This window comes from Puma concolor, chromosome B2 (genome assembly GCF_028749965.1).
Source record: "Puma concolor isolate L17-30 chromosome B2, mPumCon1.1.hap2, whole genome shotgun sequence".
Taxonomy (NCBI): Eukaryota; Metazoa; Chordata; class Mammalia; order Carnivora; family Felidae; genus Puma; species Puma concolor.
In genome coordinates, this window is record NC_141671.1 from 7,320,057 (window position 1) to 7,339,172 (window position 19,116).

General features: G+C 38.6%; 1 protein-coding gene across 17 annotated transcripts in view; it reads right to left on the reverse strand.

The window, feature by feature from the left end:
* Positions 1–19,116, reverse strand: part of LOC147580697 (uncharacterized) — a 403,830-nt gene that overhangs the window by 204,176 nt on the left and 180,538 nt on the right. For 15 of the 17 annotated variants that reach the window (XR_015251004.1, XR_015251003.1, XR_015251002.1 and 12 more), the window contains 3 exons: positions 3,474–3,690; positions 2,304–2,486; positions 1–160 (listed from right to left, as the gene is read on the reverse strand). The gene's annotated coding sequence lies outside the window, so the exon portion shown is untranslated. The other 2 variants (XR_015250990.1, XR_015251000.1) reach the window with 2 other exon arrangements.

The following is a 19,116-nucleotide window of genomic DNA, read 5'->3' on the forward strand; positions in this document are numbered from 1 at the left end:
CTAAACATGTGTCCTCCTTGGTCGGTGGCTTACGTTCCTCATGAAATTCTATCGATCACGGGCTGCTCTGGTATGTGCAGGAAAGTGTGAAGAAGTAGGAGTTCTAGATCTTGCTGTGTTTTGTGTGCTCAAAACTACTCTTGGTCTCAGATCTTCTCATCTGTATAAGAAAGGGCAGGGCTAAATCAGTGATTCTCTAAGTACAGCAAAATCAATGACAAGACAATGTGGGCATGTCTGTCCATACAGTTGTGAGTGTGGTTTTGAGAGTCAGGCACACCTGGCTTGAAATCCCAACTGTCCTGCTTACTCGTTTTGTGACCTATTATTTAGTTTTTCTGAGGATAACATATCCTTATCTGTAAAACTGAGGCAATAATAAAAATTCTCACGTGCTTTTATGTGAGTGTGCAAAAATTAAATGTCATACAGTTTGTAAGGTGTTTAACATTAGCAACGACAATAAAAGCAACATTACTGCGGCATCGAAATGGTGCACTGGGCTGTGGATAAAAACCAAATCATCATTTATTCACCTATTCAACATTTATTAAGCACCTCCCTAATCGCCAGATGTTGTTCTGAGCGCTGATGTTATAAAATGTCCCCACCTATGGAGCTGACTTATATTTTAGTGAGAAACACAAGAAAAAATATGATAGAACAGGATATAATGGAATATCAGTCACATGCAATGAAAAAAGGCCTTGAAGTAAAATAAAGTAGGGTGAAGGAATACAGAGTGATCTGGCATCGTGTGTATTCTTTTATGCAGGGAATCAGGGAAGGCTTCTCTGAGGAGGCAACTTTTGGGTAGGGACTGGAGTAGAGTAGGCAGATACCTAAGGGAAGAGCTTCCGGGCAGCAGGACCAGGGTGTGCAAGGATCCTGCGTGTAAGCAAACTTGTTGCGTTAGAAGAACAAGACAAGGAGGTGACATGACTGCAGACAGGGAGGGCAACTATAGACATCAAGGTGGAGATGCGGACAGAAGCCTGATGGGTAAGACGTTGAAGAACATGTCAGAGACTTTGGATGTTACTGTAAGTATGATTAGAAACCACACCTGGAGTATCATGATCGAGGAATTAACATGACTTAAGTCTCTCGTACACGTGGGTTTGAATCCCGCCTGGGAAAGATGCTGACACCCCCTGGCTTGTTTCTCCACTTGCTCTTGGAAGGGCTCAAAGAGACAATGCATGTGAAAGCAACAAACAGGGTTTGGCATAAAGTTACCCGCTCAATATCCTTAAACATTAGAGATTCTTCCTCTTCACCTAGAAGTCTGGGACAAGAATGGATCAGTTTGAGCCAGGGCTTTCTTTCCCACTGGTTAATCCCACCTCTTGATATGATTTCCAGTTTAGCCACTCCTTTCTCCTATAATAATACATTAATTAAGAGGAATTAGCTATACTGTCAATGAATAACAGGACTCACTGGTTACTAGTTGGTGATCCTTTGAGCAGACGAGGAATATGAGTTGCATTGTGACTGACAGGGTGGTAAGGGGAAGTGTATCTCATGGGACACACTGCATGACCCACACAAGGCAGCATGATCTTGGGACATAGGGCAGGAAAGAGGAAGTTAGATTATAGCAGCCTGGGGGGAGAAGGAGCACAGATGCATAAAATGTTGTCCTCAGACAGCCCTGCAGTCCAGGTTGGAATTCATTTTCTTTCTCCAAGCTTGAGAAGTACATATCACATGAAGCCACACAGAGAGTAACGGACGCGCTCATGCAGGAGGTCGAGATCTTAGAGCCAAGTGCTTCTCAGGTTCAAGGCTTGACACCGGAGGCTTTCCTGGACTAAGCGTTTCATTTTGGAAAGCACATTTTCCATGTGATCTTTGCTTCTTATTGGGTCCTCCTTAATTTCATCTTTTATTAGAATATTTGTATTGGGCCACTGCCTTTCAGTGACTCAGCTAAGTGGATATTCAGGGCTGTGGATTTCTTTTCTATCTAAAGCAATCAACTGTGCAGATCTAAGAGTAGAAGATTTCCAAAAAAATATATAGTTTCCTGACACTGATTCAAAGAAAGCTTGCCCGCCTTGGACATCATCTCGCTTGGCTATTATACAACATTTTAAGTGTTGTTGGGGAAAAAAAAAAGTTTTCTAACATAATTGTACCTGAAATGCTAGTGAAGCCTGAAGCAAATTTTAATTATAATAATGTTCTCTAGGTCTGCTCCATATAGAAATTCATCTTACATTTTGCATGACGTGATTTAGCACCTTGATAGCAGATGTAGTACGTGTATTGAAGTTGCCATATAGACTGAAACTCACCCTTGGATCTCCAGGTTTCCAAAGCTGAAAATGAAGGGAACATGAGTCCAGACTCATTTCCAACTCTTGTCTTCATCTAACTGGAAGGACGGGGATGTTTCCACACTGGCCTCAGGAGAGACTCACGACTTTTCCCAAAGTATAGCTCCCAACAACCCTACAGTAGTCCAGTAGGTGTAAGAGCTGTGACGTAATAAAAAGTGGGTGTTCTGCACCGTTCCAATCAAAGTGCTAAGTGACAATGCGTGAGAGTCTAGAAGATGATTCCTTTCGAATCATATGAGTGGATTCCCCCAATCTCTTCTCTTTGCTATCTTCTCATAAAGAATTCAATGTTCGCTACGGATGCCTATAAATTTGTGGGCAGTTGCTAGTTCTTTTTACAATTCCAGCTGCTTCTAGTTCTTCTCAGGTAGGTGGGAAATACATTATAAATAAATGAGAAAATAGTTTTCATTGGGTAACATATGCCTCAATCTTTCTTGCTTCTTACTATTGACTGAATTATATTTCCACTCATTCTTTCTTTCTCTGTTCTGATTTAAAGCCAATAGGGGCGCCTGGGTGGCGCAGTCGGTTAAGCGTCCGACTTCAGCCAGGTCACGATCTCGCGGTCCGTGAGTTCGAGCCCCGCGTCGGGCTCTGGGCTGATGGCTCGGAGCCTGGAGCCTGTTTCCGATTCTGTGTCTCCCTCTCTCTCTGCCCCTCCCCCGTTCATGCTCTGTCTCTCTCTGTACCAAAAATAAATAAACGTTGAAAAAAAAAAGTTTTAAAGCCAATTGCACTAACTCTCCTCTGGATTCTGTATTTTTCCTACCTTCTTAATGGACTTGCCTCATCCATGACTCTCTCCTCTTCGAATTTTTCAACCTTCATTAGATCCTCCCACTCCAAGCTCTGATGAGAGATCTTTCCTATTAGAGCTGTGATTTGCTCAGTCCTCCCTCCCCATCAAGCGCACCCTTTCCATCCTTTCCCATCACTGCTCAGAGACATTACTTCCCCATTACCTCTTGCTCCTCTGCTCACCTCTTTCTTTAAAACTTCCTTTTTAAAAATTACTTTCTAACGTCCATGTCCAGTGACTTCTCCTCATTCCTGAGCACACATTACATTTCTTCTGAATTTTAAAGTGTTGCCCACTCACTCCTTCTCAAAAGTCATACCAACCTTCATTCCCTTGCCACAGTCCTTTAAAAATGTAAATATCTGGGGCGTCTGGGTGGCTCAGTCGGTTGAGCGTCAAACTTCGGCTCAGGTCACGATCTCGCAGTCTGTGAGTTCGAGCCCCGCGTCGGGCTCTGTGCTGATGGCTCAGAGTCTGGAGCCTGCTTCGGATTCTGTGTCTCCCTCTCTCTCTGCCCCTGCCCCACTCATGTCTGTCTCTCTGTCAAAAATAGACATTAAAAATTTTTTTTTTTCAATGTAAGTATTTACTGGCAGGTATTTTCTACCAGGTAATAGGTTAGTTATCAGAACTAACTCAAATGCAGGTTCAAACTGAATAGATTTCATGGTCCAGGCGGATAAACAAACATGTGCCCACAAAGAATACACAAGACCTTCCCACACTACCTGTTCTGATAATACTTTAGACGAGATTTCCAGAGACTTTGTCCTAACAACAGCAACAACAACAGCAAACACTTAAATTAATCCCAAACTATCTTGTGTAAAATTTCTCTAAATGCTTTACTTGACTGGCAGGAAAGCAAAGGAAATCTCCATGCCAGAAAGAATAGGAAAGCACAAATCAAGAGAGATAAACACACTCAGGACATAGTGCTTTCTCTTTGAGAGCTGTCAGATCCTCAGTTGTAATGGCAGACAGATGTAATTTGGAGGGAAAAAAAACATGGCACCCAATCAAAGTAGATGTCTGAGCAGGGAAAGCCGTTCCCCCTCATCTTTTTCCACCACAGCCCATCCTCCAATTCCACATAAAATGTGGACTTCTGCAGGATGACTTCCTCACCATTACCTATTTTTAAAAAAGGAAAATCTGTGAGGCACATAGGTGGCTCGGTTGGTTAAGCATCAGACTCTTGATTTTGTCTCAGGTCATGATCTCACAGTTCAGGATGTTGGGCTCCACGCTGAGAGTGTAGAGCCTGTTTGGAATTCTCTCTCCCTCCTCTATCTCTGCCTCTCCCTCACTCGTGTGTTCTCTCTCCCTCTCTCAAAATAAATAAAGAAACTCAAAAAAATAAAAAAGGATAATCTGGGATACCTAGATTCAGAAAACCTAAACAAAATAGGTACAGTGAAATTGGTACTTGAACATAACACAGTGGGAAAGAAATTGGACACCAGAGAGGTCAGAAATGACTAAAATATTAGCAGCAAAAGCCAGAAGCCAATGAGATAACATCTTAAAGGTATCATGAGGAAATTACTTACAACCTGGAATTATACATTCAACTAGATTATCTTGTAAAGGTTATGGGCATTTAGAGAATTTATAACAAAAAATATCCCCCACAAATGTTCCTTCTAAAGACCACTTTAAGAAGAAGAAAACTTTATGCCAGAATAAATGGTGAAGAAAGAAAACACTAAACATTTGGGTATATATAAACAAACATTGCAAAAAGCAAGGATAACAACTACTTCATGGGGGTAATAAAAACAAGATTAAATTGAATACTTATAATAATCAGCATATAAATAAGTTGGAGTTAAATTACCCTAACTTTATTATTCTTCAGCAGGATGGTAAATACTTAGTAATTTTAGCATCTGAAAGTTTCTAGACTAACCATTAAAATAGTGGAAATAGACTCTACAACTACCAAACCAGTAGAAGAGACTTTCTCTCCCATTCAGGATGCAGTAGGAACAACCAGACTTACCCTCCTCTCTGAAACAATGCAGAAAACCAGAGAAAAAGAGCAAGGACCAGAAATCAGTTATACTTATACATACCAGAATTGAACAATTACAAGTAGAGATTTTTTTTGAATATTTGAATGTTTGAAATTTGAATAAATTCTCCCAAATAAGACATTTGGGAATGAATCTGACAAATGATCAAGACTTGTTTGCTGCCCACTAAAAGATGTTCTTGAGAGATATCATGTAAGACCTAATTAAGTTGTGAGATATATTCTCTTAATGGTGTGGAAGACTCAATACCACTAAGATAGCAATTCTCTCCATACTGATTTATAGATTTAATAAAATCCCAATCAAAACTCCAGAAGCTTTATGGAAATTGACCAGGTAACTAAAATTCTATGGAAATGCAAAGGACCTTACATAAATGAAACAACTTTGAAAAAAAAAAAAGATGATTAATACTACCTAGTTATAAGATTTGGTTTTAAATCTAGTATCAGTAAAATATAGTATTTAGGTCCACAGACACAAGTCAGTCGATAGATGAGAACAGTGTCCAGAAATAGGCCCATACATAAAAACTTGATTTTTTAAAAAATTGCAGTAGAGAAACACTAGAGACCATTAATTTTTTGAAAAAAAGTAGAAAGATAATGCAGTGGAGAAAGGACAATCATTTCAACATATAACACTGGGTAAGTGGATATCTTTTTGAAAAAGAAAGAAAGAGAGGAAGGGAGAGAAAAAGAGAGAGAGAAAGAAGAAGAAAGAGAACAAAAGAAAGAGAGAAATAAAAGAAGAAATAAAGATGAAGGAAAAAGGGAGGAAGAAAAAAGGGAGGGAGGAAGGGAGAAAGGAGAAATTATTTCAGTTTAATCCTGGCACCATATTCAAAATTTAATTGGTATGGATCATAGACCTAAGTGTAAAATGTGAAACTATAATACATCTTAAGAAAACACAGGAGAAAAATCTTTGTAATCTTCACTTAGGCAAACATTTCACCGTTACACTAAAAGTACACTCTATAAAGGAAAAAATATGAGTTCGATATCCTTCAAAATTTCTTCCTCAAAATTTCTTATGAAAAGATGCTGTTAAGAGAGTGAGAGTTTGGGGGCACCTGGGTGGCTCAGTCAAATTAAGCATCTGACTCTTGATTTTTGGCTCAGGTCATGATCTCACGGTTTGTGAGGCTGAGCCACGTGTTCGGCTCCACACTGACAGTGCAAAGCTGCTTTGGGGTTCTCTCTCTCCCTCTTTCTGCCCCTGCCCTGCATACCCTCTCTCAAAATAAATAAACTTAACAAAGAGAGAGAGAGAGAAAGAGAGAGAGAGAGAGAGAGAAAGAGAGAGAGAGAGAGTTTGTTGAAATAAACCACACGGAGAGAAAGTATTTATAAATCATATATCTGATAAAGAATTCATGCCCAAAATATGTAAAGGATGCTTACAACTCATAATTTAAAACAACAACAATCCATTAAAAGAGTGGGGAAAAGATTTGAACAGGCACTCTAACAAAAAAGATACACAGATGAAAACATGAGCGTGTTAAAAAAGTGTCCAAATCATTAGTCACTAGGTAAAAGCAAATCAAACCTGGAAGGAGATACCATTACATAGCTATCAGAAAGGCTAAAAATAAAGACTGACAGTAACAAGTGCTGACAAGGATACAGGACCTGGAACTCTCCTATGCTGCTGATATGGACAGGAGAGGTACAACCACTTAGAAAAGATTTTGTCAGCTTATTTAGACTTTAAATACACACCTTCCATATGCTCTAGCCATTCTACCTCTAGATACTTCTGTGAAAGAAATGGAAACACATACTTGTAAAAAGACTTACACATGAATGTTCATGGCACCTTTATTCGTATAGCCCCAAATTGACAATAACCCTAAAGTTTATCAATACATGAATAAACTTTATTGATACATGAATCAATGGAAACACTAGAGTATATCCATTCAGTGGAATACTACTCAGTAAAACAAATAAATCTACGGAGATATACACCAACATGGATAAATATTACAGACCTGTGGTAAGTAAAAGAAAACACGCAAATATAGGACATATTTTATTATTGGTTCATTTATAAGAAAGTTAGATTGAGTTTGGTTAAAAGCTATACATAAGTTCATAGAGAATTAACATCTGAAAAATATTGAGTCTTCTAATCCACAAAAATATTAGTTCCCTTTATTTTTCTAGATATTCATAATTTATCTTAACTGTAATTTTTAGAGTAGAATTATTGTGCAACTTTTGTTATATTAATTTCTAGGCACTTAATGTTCTTGATATAATTTTTAATGTAATTCTTTTTTAAAATTTATTCTCTATGGTTTAGTACAGCTAAGTAATATATATTTTTTTTATTTTTACAGCAGGCCTAACAACATTTTGACTTCACACATTATTTCTAATAATTTATACATTGGCAATTAACAATAATTTATTGTTTTGTCATTTCTACATATGCCATCATTACATATGGATTACATGCTTGCTAATAATTTTTATCATAATATATGATAAATTTTAGTAAATGCTTTTTCCACACTCTGAGTATTACTTTAAGATTTCTGCATCTATTTCCATGAAAGAGATGGGCCAGAAAATTTCCTTTCTAATAATATTCTGTTCAGCATTTGATATAAAGGTTATGTTGATGGGAGTGATGCCATCAAGGTAGCAACATAATTCATTGCTGACTTCAGTCCCTCTCACAAGACGACCAACTCATAACTATGTAGACAAGACACCATTGTCAAAATCCCAGAACACGGGAACGGGGCAGAATCACCCACCTGGACCACAGAGACTGCGAAAGGCTGCATTAGCAGGGGAAAAGGAACAGCTGTATTCTGACTACATCAATCCTCCTCCATGCTGGCACAGCACCACACCAAGAGGGCTCCCCTGGGCCTATGGATTCTCCAGTGGGAAAAAGCCCACGGTAGACATCCAGCTCCCTAAAAGTTGTGGGATAATTCCTGCGAGGCCCACTTGGGTCTCACCTGACAGATATTGTGGGTTCCTCTTAGCACTTGGATATTGGCAAACTGAGGTCCTCCTCACAGAGGTGCTTGAGTAAAGATCCCAGCCAGTGGCTCTGGCCATCTGCAGAAACAAGCTGGTGCCCTGTCTGGTCAGGGAGCTTAGTGCACATTTCTGCCCGATTTGGATCCCCAGTCAACAAGCCCTACAGGCTTTGGAGACTGTCCTACCATTCCACCTAGGCCCGGAAGAAAATACGTAGCCCTGCCTACTGATAAACACAACCCCAGCCCCACCTAACCAGGAAGCCTAACAAGAGCACCCACGAAGCTGAGTAGCTCATTCTAAACACCTACTTACAATACACCTAAGCAGGAAACCCTGCCAGTGGCTCTGTCCATCTGCAGAGCCAAGTCAATGGCCCTATCTGGCCAGGGAGCTTGGTAGACATGTATGCCTGACTCTGGCCACCACCCATCAAGCCATAATAGCCATAAAGCCTGGTCTATGGCCCAGCTTGGGCAAGGAAGTAAATTTGCAGTACCACCCAACTACTGAGTATAGCATTCAATCCCATCCTACTAGGAAGCTTGACCAAGGAGAATCTGGGCAACCATGGGGCCCATCGTACTGTCAAACTTGGGCAAGGAACCCAGCCAGCAGTCCTAACCAACTGCTCCCACCCACCAACAGATCTCAGGCCTAATAACTCAGGCAGTGGCCTCGCCCAAATAGAGACCCCAAAAGCGAGTTCCACATGTCCAAGGACACTAGCTGACCCACCCAGAACCCCAAGTTCAGTGGACTGGTGAAAGACTATTAAAGCAGACCTGTAATGTCTGGAAGAAGAGATTATGTAATCAAATGCTCAAATATCAGTGCAAGGAAACATGGATCATGAAGAATTAAATGAACGTAACAACACCAAAGGAAATTAATAAATCTCCAATAACTGACCCTAAATAAATGGAGATCTATAAACTACCTGACCCAAAATTCAGAATAATTCTCTTTAAGAAGTTTAATGAACTACAAGAACATGCAGACAGACAAGTAAACAAAATTAGGAAAACAATGCATGAACAAAATGAAAAGTTCCACAAAGAAATAGAAAACATTGACAAAACAACAACAGTGACAAAACAGAAATCTGAGAGCTGAAGAATACAGGGGTTGAATTGAAGAATTCAATAGAGAGCTTCAAAAAACATACTCAACCAATCAGATAAGAAACAAGGAACCAAGAATCTACAAAACAGAAAACAATTACAAATAGGAAATAGGACCAATAATTGCTTTAAATGTAAATGGATTAAATTTACCAATCAAAAGACATAGAATGGTAGAATGGATAAATACAAAACAACAACAAAAGTTCCAATGATATGGTGCCTACAAGAGACTTACTTTAGCTTCTAAGACACACATGAGACTGAAGGGATAGAAAAATATTTTTCGGGGTGCCTGGGTGGCTCAGTCGTTTGAGTGTCTGACTTCAGCTCAGGTCATGATCTCACAGTCTGTGAGTTTGAGCCCAGTGTCAGGCTCTGTGCTGACAGCTCGGAGCCTGGAACCTGCTTCAGATTCTGTGTCTCCCTCTCTCTCTCTGCCCCTCCCCTGCTCATGCTCTGTCTCTTTCTGTCTCAAAAATGAAAAATATTTTTCAAGCAGATGTTAACAACAACAACAACAAAAGGTAGAGGTGGCTATACTTATCTCAGTCAAAACAAACTTTAAGCTTAAAATAACAGGAGGTTGTGCTGGGATCATATACCAAGTTGGGAGTGGTCTCTTATTTTTTTAATTCCCTGGAAGATAATGTGTAAGGTTGTTGTTATTTCATAATTAAAATGTTTGGAAATTTTTACTGGTAACATTATCTGATACTGGAGGTGGTTTTTTTGCATATGTATGTGTGTATATGTATACATGTCAGAAGGCAACAGAGGAAGAAGGTTTTAATTATAGATTCTATTCCATTAAAAGATATAGGGTTATTTGCACTTTCTCTTTCTTCTTGCTATAGAGCTGACAAAATTCTTCTAGCAATGTGTTCCTTTCATCTAAATGCTTATTTTTTGTATATATGAGGTGTCTATAATATTCTTGTATTATATTTTAAATATCTGTGGAATCTTTAGTGTTGCCCTCCTTTTCATTCCTAATAGTGGTAATTTGTTTTTTTCTTTCATATGTACATAAACACTTTCTTGAACTTTCTCTGTTTGGTTAGTCTTTCTATAGGTCTATCAGTTGTCTTGTCCTTTGAAAAAAAATATGTTTCTATTTCATATATTTCTACTATTATATATTTTTTCTTTATTTGAGATTAATTTATTATTCTGTTTTTCTAATTTCTTGAGATAGTATGGTCATCAATTTCCTGCCTTATAAATTTTCTAATATATGAATGCAAGACTGCAATTTTCTTCTTAAACTCAGCTTTAACAGCATCCCAATAATTTTATGTCTTAGTTTCATTATCACATAGTTAAAATATTTTTTTATTTCATTTTGATTTCTTATTTGACCAACATATTATATAGCTTAATTTACTAGAAGTTCAGTACTTTTTAGTTATCTTTTCTTACTGACTTTTAGCTTAATTAGAGTCTTGGATCCTCAAGACTATAATTTTGGTCTCTGTTCCTGCCGGATTGCCAAAATCTCTACTGGTTATTTTGTCTCCTAGTAGAGGCTCTCTGTCTGAGACTTCAGATCCTAAGTCTCTTGTCCTGTATCCAGAATTGGCAAACATCCTGAAGGTAAAAGCGGATTCTCTTTCTCTGCGATTGTTTTCGTTTTCCTAAAAGTCTTGGTTGCCACAGCAGTTCTCCAGTTCCTTTAAATAGACCAATTCTTAGAAATTTTTCTCAGCTTGACAGGTATTCTCAGTGAGAACCCCAGTCTGGATGAAATCATAGCCCAAAGTAAACACCTTCATGTTTAATTTTTTGTTTGCCAATCGGTGTTCTTAAAGACCATCACCAAAATTATTTGTTTTGCCACCTCAAAATATAGTACCTACGCTGTTTCAGTTACTCCTTTGTTGTTAATAGTGGACTACTTTATACTATTATCCAATGATAGTGTATGTTCTTGAAGGCAGAGACTGGTATCTGATTAGATTTTCCTGTAGAAATCCTAGTTGGTATATTTAAGGAAGAAGTTTTAAAGGAAGTGGAAGGAGGAGTGCCTGGGTGACTCAGTTGGTTAAGCATCCTACTCTTGATTTTGGCTCAGGTCATGAACTCAGAGTTCATGAGTTTGAGCTCTTCATGGAGCACTCTGCACTCACAGTGTAGAACCTGCTTGGGATTCTGTCTGTCTTTCCCTCTCTGCCCCTCCCCTGTTCACGCTCGCACACAATGTTCGCTCTCTCTCAAAATAAATAAACTTTAAAAACAATTTTAATGTTTATTTTTGAGAGAAAGAAAGACAGAAACAGAGTGGAGTGGGGGAGGGGCAGAGAGAGGGACACAATTCAAAGCAAAGCTCCGGGCTCTGAGCTGTCAGCACAGAGCCTGACATGGGGCTCAAACTCACAAACGGGGGAGATCATGACCTGAGCCAAAATCAGACTCTCAGCGAGCCACCCAGGCACCCCAACAAAATAAATAAACTTTAAAAATAATAATGAAAGAAGTGAAAGGAAGCACTGGAAGAGGAATAGTAGAAAAAGAACCCAAATGAAAATAGGAAAATATGATCTATTTTTCAGAAAAAGACTAAAAAAAATCCTATGTAGGAAACAATAAACTCTCACTTCCCAAGCTTTACAGCCCTTCATAATTTTATATCATGTTTGCCTCATCACATTTTGTCTGATTAATTAAAATGAGATGGAAAATTCCTGATTACTTTCTCTCTGAATTTCATTTGTCAGTAACACGTCTTTCTTCCACCACCACATGAAACAGAAAAATACTGAATTGCATTTCTTACCAAAAAGCAGTTTTTACTGGAATACTGGGAAGCAGGGATTGATATATTTTTATCAGCACTTCCCCAACTAGTTACATCATGTTACTTTGTGTACTGTTCCCATTGACAGCGATGCTATGAAAAGCCATGGTGCATGCTGGGTAATGCAGACTTCAAGCATTCGCACTCCATTAATTAATTCATCACCTAAAAGCTAAGTATTGATTTTTTAATGGTTTTACAAATCTATTTAAGTTTCAGTGATGTGATTAAGAGGATATGTGTTTACTGTAAATTATCTAACAAGTACAATGGTATTACTCTCAGAAATAGTAAACAATTTAGCTTGTGAGAAAGAGAGAAAAAAGATTGGTTAAAATATTTTTGCAAATACTGACTATTTAATAGCTATTACAAGCCATTAAAATATGGCTTAAAAACCCTATTATTTCAAACCATGGGTACTATGGCTCTTGATTTTCAGTAAGAATGAGATCATACACCCATGATTTTTTCCCCAATCCTACTACAAATTATAGTGAGATAAACATTCTTTGATTAGTAGCGTTGGTCCAAAATTTTCACTTTAATTCTTATTGTGGAATATTATGGAAGATGTGGAATTAGTTTACATTTTTCTATTTTCATTCCCAGAAATTGTTTGGGCTCACAGATCCTTTAGAAATATTCCTGCAGGTATGTATTTATAATATTTCCCTTATTTTTTTATAATAATGGAAAACAAAATCATGCAATGTATTCTTTAATTCTTAAAATGAGGTTGACTTCATAAATTTACTAAAACTTGAAATTGTGTCATTTATGGGATAAATTGATTTTTAATTGCAACAGAGATAAATAGAGTACTTTGGAAATCATAGGCATTGCATTCAGAAGAAATAATTTCATATGTATACTTAGAAAAGATAAGAGTCATTTATATATCTGCACAAAGTTAAATATGTCCTTTGATGATACTCAACATGAACTGTCACAGGCTACGACAGTGACATGTACGCTGTGGCTTATCTTGAAGGAATTTTAATGCAAAGCCTATAAAGATTCTGATGATATTTTACCAAAAACCCTACCATTTTTTCTTGTAGTACAGTGCAATACAATCTGAAAATCCACTCTCCCTGAAACATTTCAGACCATGCTAACATACATGGCTGAGGAATGCAGAGAATGCTTCTTTCTAAAATTAAAATGGAAAAAAAAAGCACTGGTCATTTGATAATTAGGTGGATACTTATCATCTTTTACTACATACTCTGGAGGAAAAGGCTGCATTATTTTTACTGGGAACAGTTGCTGTGATTACTCAGTTTTTAGGTGACATCCAACTGGTAATGGGAGATAGGAGGCTATTTGAAGCTATTCATCATGCAGAGATAAAAAGCCTGCAGAATAATCCGGCTAGGTCTTTTGATAGCATTAATTAGCAGCAGAGTGAAGGTTGGTGTATATCTGTGACTTTCTTGTTTTTTTATTCTCGGTGTCAAAAAAAAGGGGGGGACCCATCAGAATGCTTCATATTTTATGAATAAGAAGAAGATATGTTTTTACAATTAAAAGCAAATATGCCCATGTGCATACGTTTTTAACTTAGGGAAGGATGTACCCCTTTTTGAGGTTTGGTTCCTCCCTAGGGCTCCCCAAATAATCACCATTTGGCATCTCTTACAAAGTGTTGGTAATTAGGATTTTAAATAGGCTTTTGTAGATTATGAAGAAATGCTCTCATTTGTGGTTAACTTCAAATAAGTTTCTGGACCCTCAAAACGAAATTAAACAGTTACTTATTTACATATTTCTGCACACATCCCATCCTTCTGCATCGGTGTTCTACACATAAACATAAACCCACAATTCTACTTAATTATGCCACCAACAGAGGGTCATCAGAGACCTCTACTACTTACGTTCCCATTTCGGGAAAATGTACTCCCTACGTTTCTCCACAGTAAATGGACTCAGAAAGCTATATAGAGTGTGGTCCCGTGAAGAAAATACCAGAAAATACAGATCTTTGGGAGGGAAAAGACCCTAAATTGTGATTTCCCATATCAGAATGAGAGAATGTTCACCACAGTTGTGGAATAGAACAGAATATAGGGGCAGGCCATGTGGGAATGGTCAGCATGGTGGCGTCCATCAAAGGCAAAGGAAAGGACGAAGTGAAAACATTTGGGTTCAGAGATGGGATTGCAGAGTGGAGAGACCAGGTCCTTGGGTATGTCTGATGACAAAACAGAAATGTACAGTTTGCCAGCTGAGATACAAACGTTTGTATCCGTATCCATATCTATATTTATATATCTACTCCATATCTGTATCTAACCTCTATCTACAATCGATACCGAATCTACATCTATGTCCATAGCCACACATGGATATAAATATACACAGAGATAGACACACACATCTGTATCTTTCCCCTCATCTCCGCTAAAATAGGCATAAGCCAATGCAGTGACTTTATAAATGTTTTAATTTATTCTCTCAGGAACTAAATGGGAAATAACCTTTTCAATACCACAAATAATAGTCATAATAATAATTTAATTTTTCATGTTTATTAGCTTATTTTGAGAGAGAGAGAGCGTGTGCACACGAGCAGGGGAAGGGCAGAAAGAGAGACAAGGAGAGAGAGAATCCCAAGCAGGCTCAAACTCATGAACCACGAGATCAAGACCTGAGCCAAACTCAAGAGTCGGATGCCCAACCGAGTAACCATCCAGGCACCCCAATAATAATAATTTAAAAACTGTATCATGAGTCCATGAGTGGAGAGTTATTCAAAATGAATATCTCTGATACTTTTGTTATTGTTCATGAAGCTGATCTGATAGACCTTAGGCTACTGCCTACGGAAAAGAAATACAAGAATAAAAATCATTATTAGCCGTAAAGTATAAGCAGCCAGAGAAAATATTTTCTGGGACTCTTAGAATAACTTGATATTTAATCTTTTAACAAGTATTTATTGAGCACTTACTATATGTCAGGCACTATTCTAAGCACTGGGGATAAGGCAGTGAATGATTCAGACAAAAACCTCTGCCTTCATGGAGCCTCCAATATAGTAAGGAAACAAGACAATAGTTAAATAATAAAAGAGGGAATAGGAAGAATGTCTGGAGAGGTGGATAACATACAATAGGGTAGCCAGGAAGACCTCATGAAAATTATACTGAGCACATGAAGCCAAAGACGAAGCTTTCTTCATGCGGGAGGGCATTTCCATTATTCACACAGCAGCCTTGGTTTCGTCCTGCTGCTGAGGGAGCCTGTATTCATTCACCTTGAAATCTGTATGATGGAAACAAACATGCAAATCCAAAACGGCTCTTTCCAAACGGTTAGTCCTTCACTAACTTTGTGGCCTTGGGCTAGTTATGGAAGGTGTCTGACCCTCAGTTGTCTCATCTTTGCAATGGGATTAATAACACTTCATGAGAATCGGGAGTATTTGTGCCAAGAACTTGGAGGGCACTAAATAAGTAGTCATTTGGCTGTATAATTATCTATAGTATACAAAAGGTAAAATTTGCCTGTATTTTTGATAAGATCTACATCCTCTGGTTGGTAAACTACTGCTGTCATAAGCTAGAGGAAACACAAATACTATAGTTGATACACAATCTGTAGACTGGAAGTCCCCTTTTCCAAACTGATAGCTTTTCATCATCCCCCTTGAAAGTCGATGTTGCCAGTGAACAATTTGTTGAAAACAGAGATGCATGCCACAACTTGGCATTAAGAACTGATTAGAAGTAGAGTTCTGGATTAGTGACAGGGTTGCAGCTGGATGTCAGGCCACATCTGAGATTCCGGAGAACACAGGGTAGTCAGGCAGAAAGAGCCATTCAAGCAAGGATGACCCAAGTCCTTTCCATAGAGGAGCCCGAAATCTGGATGGGGAAATATCCAGACACAAAAAAGTAAAATGGATTCAACGCCATGCGGCTTGTTTTTACGGTTGTTGCAAGAACCGCATCCACTCTTGCGCCCTCTCAACCTGCTTTCTGCGGAGTCCATATTCTCTTCTCTGTGCTCTCCTGTGTCCTAGAAGACCAGTCAACACCCAGGTCCTTTGGCCTCTGCCGGCCAGCTGGGTCTGGCCAATTGGAAGAACGGATGGAGAGACTGGAGGGCAGGAAGAGAGAGGCATTTAATCTGCACACTGTTCCCATGTCTTGCTGATATTCTCTGGCAATGGATGCATTCCTATGTGGCCAAGATTCCTGTCAGGAGCTCCTGCTTTCGCCAGGCTCTGAGAATCCAGTTCCTTCTTCAGGCCTGAGAGGTGATAACAGCATTATTGCTGGTCCCTACATGCCTCTGCGTGAAATCTCCTGTCACCCTGATCACACCTCTGGAGGTGGTTCATTTAGTAAATTAATTTTCAATGGGATCCTTGTGAGTGTGCTATCTCACTCCTGCACTGACCCTCGACTGGTATATCGCCTTTGGTCAGAATTGGTTCTAGATCAGAATAAGAGCTAACAAGCATTCCTAATCATTGGAACACATGTGTATACTCCTGGGGTACAGTTTTATCTGTCATGAGAGCCCCTGGCCATGAGGTTTTCACAAAGAATTTGGTAAACGACAACTAGAAAGGGGATGATAGACTCTTGCCCTTGGAGCATTTGTATTGGCCTCTGGGCATCGCCCCCTGGCTTGAGCGAGTTCCCCAGCCAAAGGAAACTGAGAAGGAGGAACCTGGTCCCAAACTAAAAATGCACCTGAAGAGGACAGGTCATGTGATGTAAAGAAAGCGGCTTAGCTATCTGTTGACTAGATTCTTTCCTCCTGGAGAGTTTTCTGTTGTTGGTGGTGGTTGGTTGGTTTTTTTTGTTTTTTGTTTTTGTTTTTGTTTTTAACTTACCTGGGCTTCTGGGAACCAGGAAAGAATAGGAAGTAAAGAGAGCCATCCTTAGAGACCAAAAATTCTGTTAGACAGCTGCCAGGGCTGGGTCTGAAGACTTTCTCCAGCAGAGGTTTCTAGGGTCTGTGATGGGAGCCGTCAGGGGCAGCCTGTCTAAAGACTCCTTAACTAGAGCTTAACAAAAATAAACCTTAATTGTAGACATTTAAATAGGACCATCACGACCTTATTTATTTTCATAATATTCATTCATTTGTTTTGAGAGAGAGAGACAGAGAGAGAGAGAGAGAGAGAGAGAGAGAGAGAATCCCCAAGCAGGCTTTGCACTCTATCTCACGACCACGAGGTCACGACCTGAGCCAGTATCAACAGTTGGAGGCTTAACCGACCAAGCCACCCAGGTGCCCCAAGTCCACCATAATTTTGAACACTAGAACAGAACATCTTATTTTTAAATCAGTAATTGTTAGTGTTTGCTCTAGATTCGACTTGGTAATGGTTGGCTTGAACCACATTAGTTTCTCTTGCTTCTCTGTTTTTCCCAAATTAGAAAATGAGGGTGAACTCAGCAATTGAAAGCCGTGAGAAAGGCAGGGACTGCTTCATGTGTCTTTCAGATAATTCTGGCCATTGGGGTTGAACCCAGGAGTCCCCGTTCTTGTCCACGGAAGATGACTCAGCTACCGAAAGGTGACTACGTTACATTCAGAATCCAGCGGTCACGGAGATTTAGCTTGGGTGGCAATGGTAACTGCTTTTTAATCAACTCTCGATACACTCAGTGCTGGGGCACATCTACGTTCTGTTGAGGAAACTTGATGATATTTCTAAGTATGTCCAGTAACACATGATTGACTGGTTCTTCTAATCGAATATGTGTAGTAAAAAGTAAATCTCTTGACAATGAAATAAGTTAGAAGACAATCAGTTCTGTTTAGAAATCCTAACAGTCTTGTGCTTACACCATGGTTGTTTGGTTCTGAAGCATTAGATTATGTTACTCAGAATCTTGGTATCCCTTTGGTATTATTAGTCACCTGATGAAATAATTTTAAAAAGTCTTCTCTTTGCTGCTATCGGATACTCATGTGAGTACCCTTCCCACACAGTCGGCATATTGTAATATGGATGTGTACATCATACTGAAAAGGCATACCTTCAGAAGCAAAACTTGATTGTATTTTCAATTTTAATTCTTTTCTCCATCACCGAATCCAGATTCAGAGACCTGGTATTGACTTCCAGCTGTTTTCTCTAATTAATGTGGTAAGTGGATTGCCATCTTTGGGCAGCCTCTCTTGTTCACATGACAATGCCTTTCCTTGTTGATCAGATAGCTGTGACTACGTCACTTATGAAGCAAATGCTATTTCCAGATTATATTGTGTTTCTTAAAATAACCACTACTTAAACGAAAAGCCAATTGTTTTATCAAGCTGCGATATAAAAATATGTTAGCACGTAAGGGAGTAATTGAACGTCCATATTGTATGCCACTGATATAATATCCAATAGTCATATTAAAGAATACCACCAACTGATCATCCTACTTTCTCTCTGAAGTAGTTTTCAGGAAGCATGCAGATTTTACAACTTCTTAGCAATACTCTCACTTGATTCTAGTTCTGTACCTTTCCATGAAGCCATTTCACACTGAAAGCATTATTTTACACTGTTCTGGAAACGTTACATGGAATATAAGAAGGTTCAATATACTTGGAAAATAACAAGAAGTCTTTGCTGAATTTACATTTCTCACTGACACAGGTTCGTAATAGACAACACTCTGAGGAGTCAGGGAAAATAGATTGAGTCTCTAATAAAGCCTTATTTTCAATATTTGTTATTGATTCCATTTATGTTTAGCGGATAACTTTTGAGACAGTTTATTTTTATGACATTGTGGTACAATCCAATACAATAGAAAAAATAAAACAAATTCAACAAATAAAAAATACAGCACTGAATCTTTAACAATTAGTTAAGACAAACTCTACCCTAACGGTACATTAGTGAAGGTAAACTGACCGGATCAGACCTGACAACTTCTGTTAAACCTTTAAAAATGTAACACCAGAGGATATGTGTAAAAAATCATGATTAATATACATTTCGTATTTGTGAAAAGTATACAAAATATTCT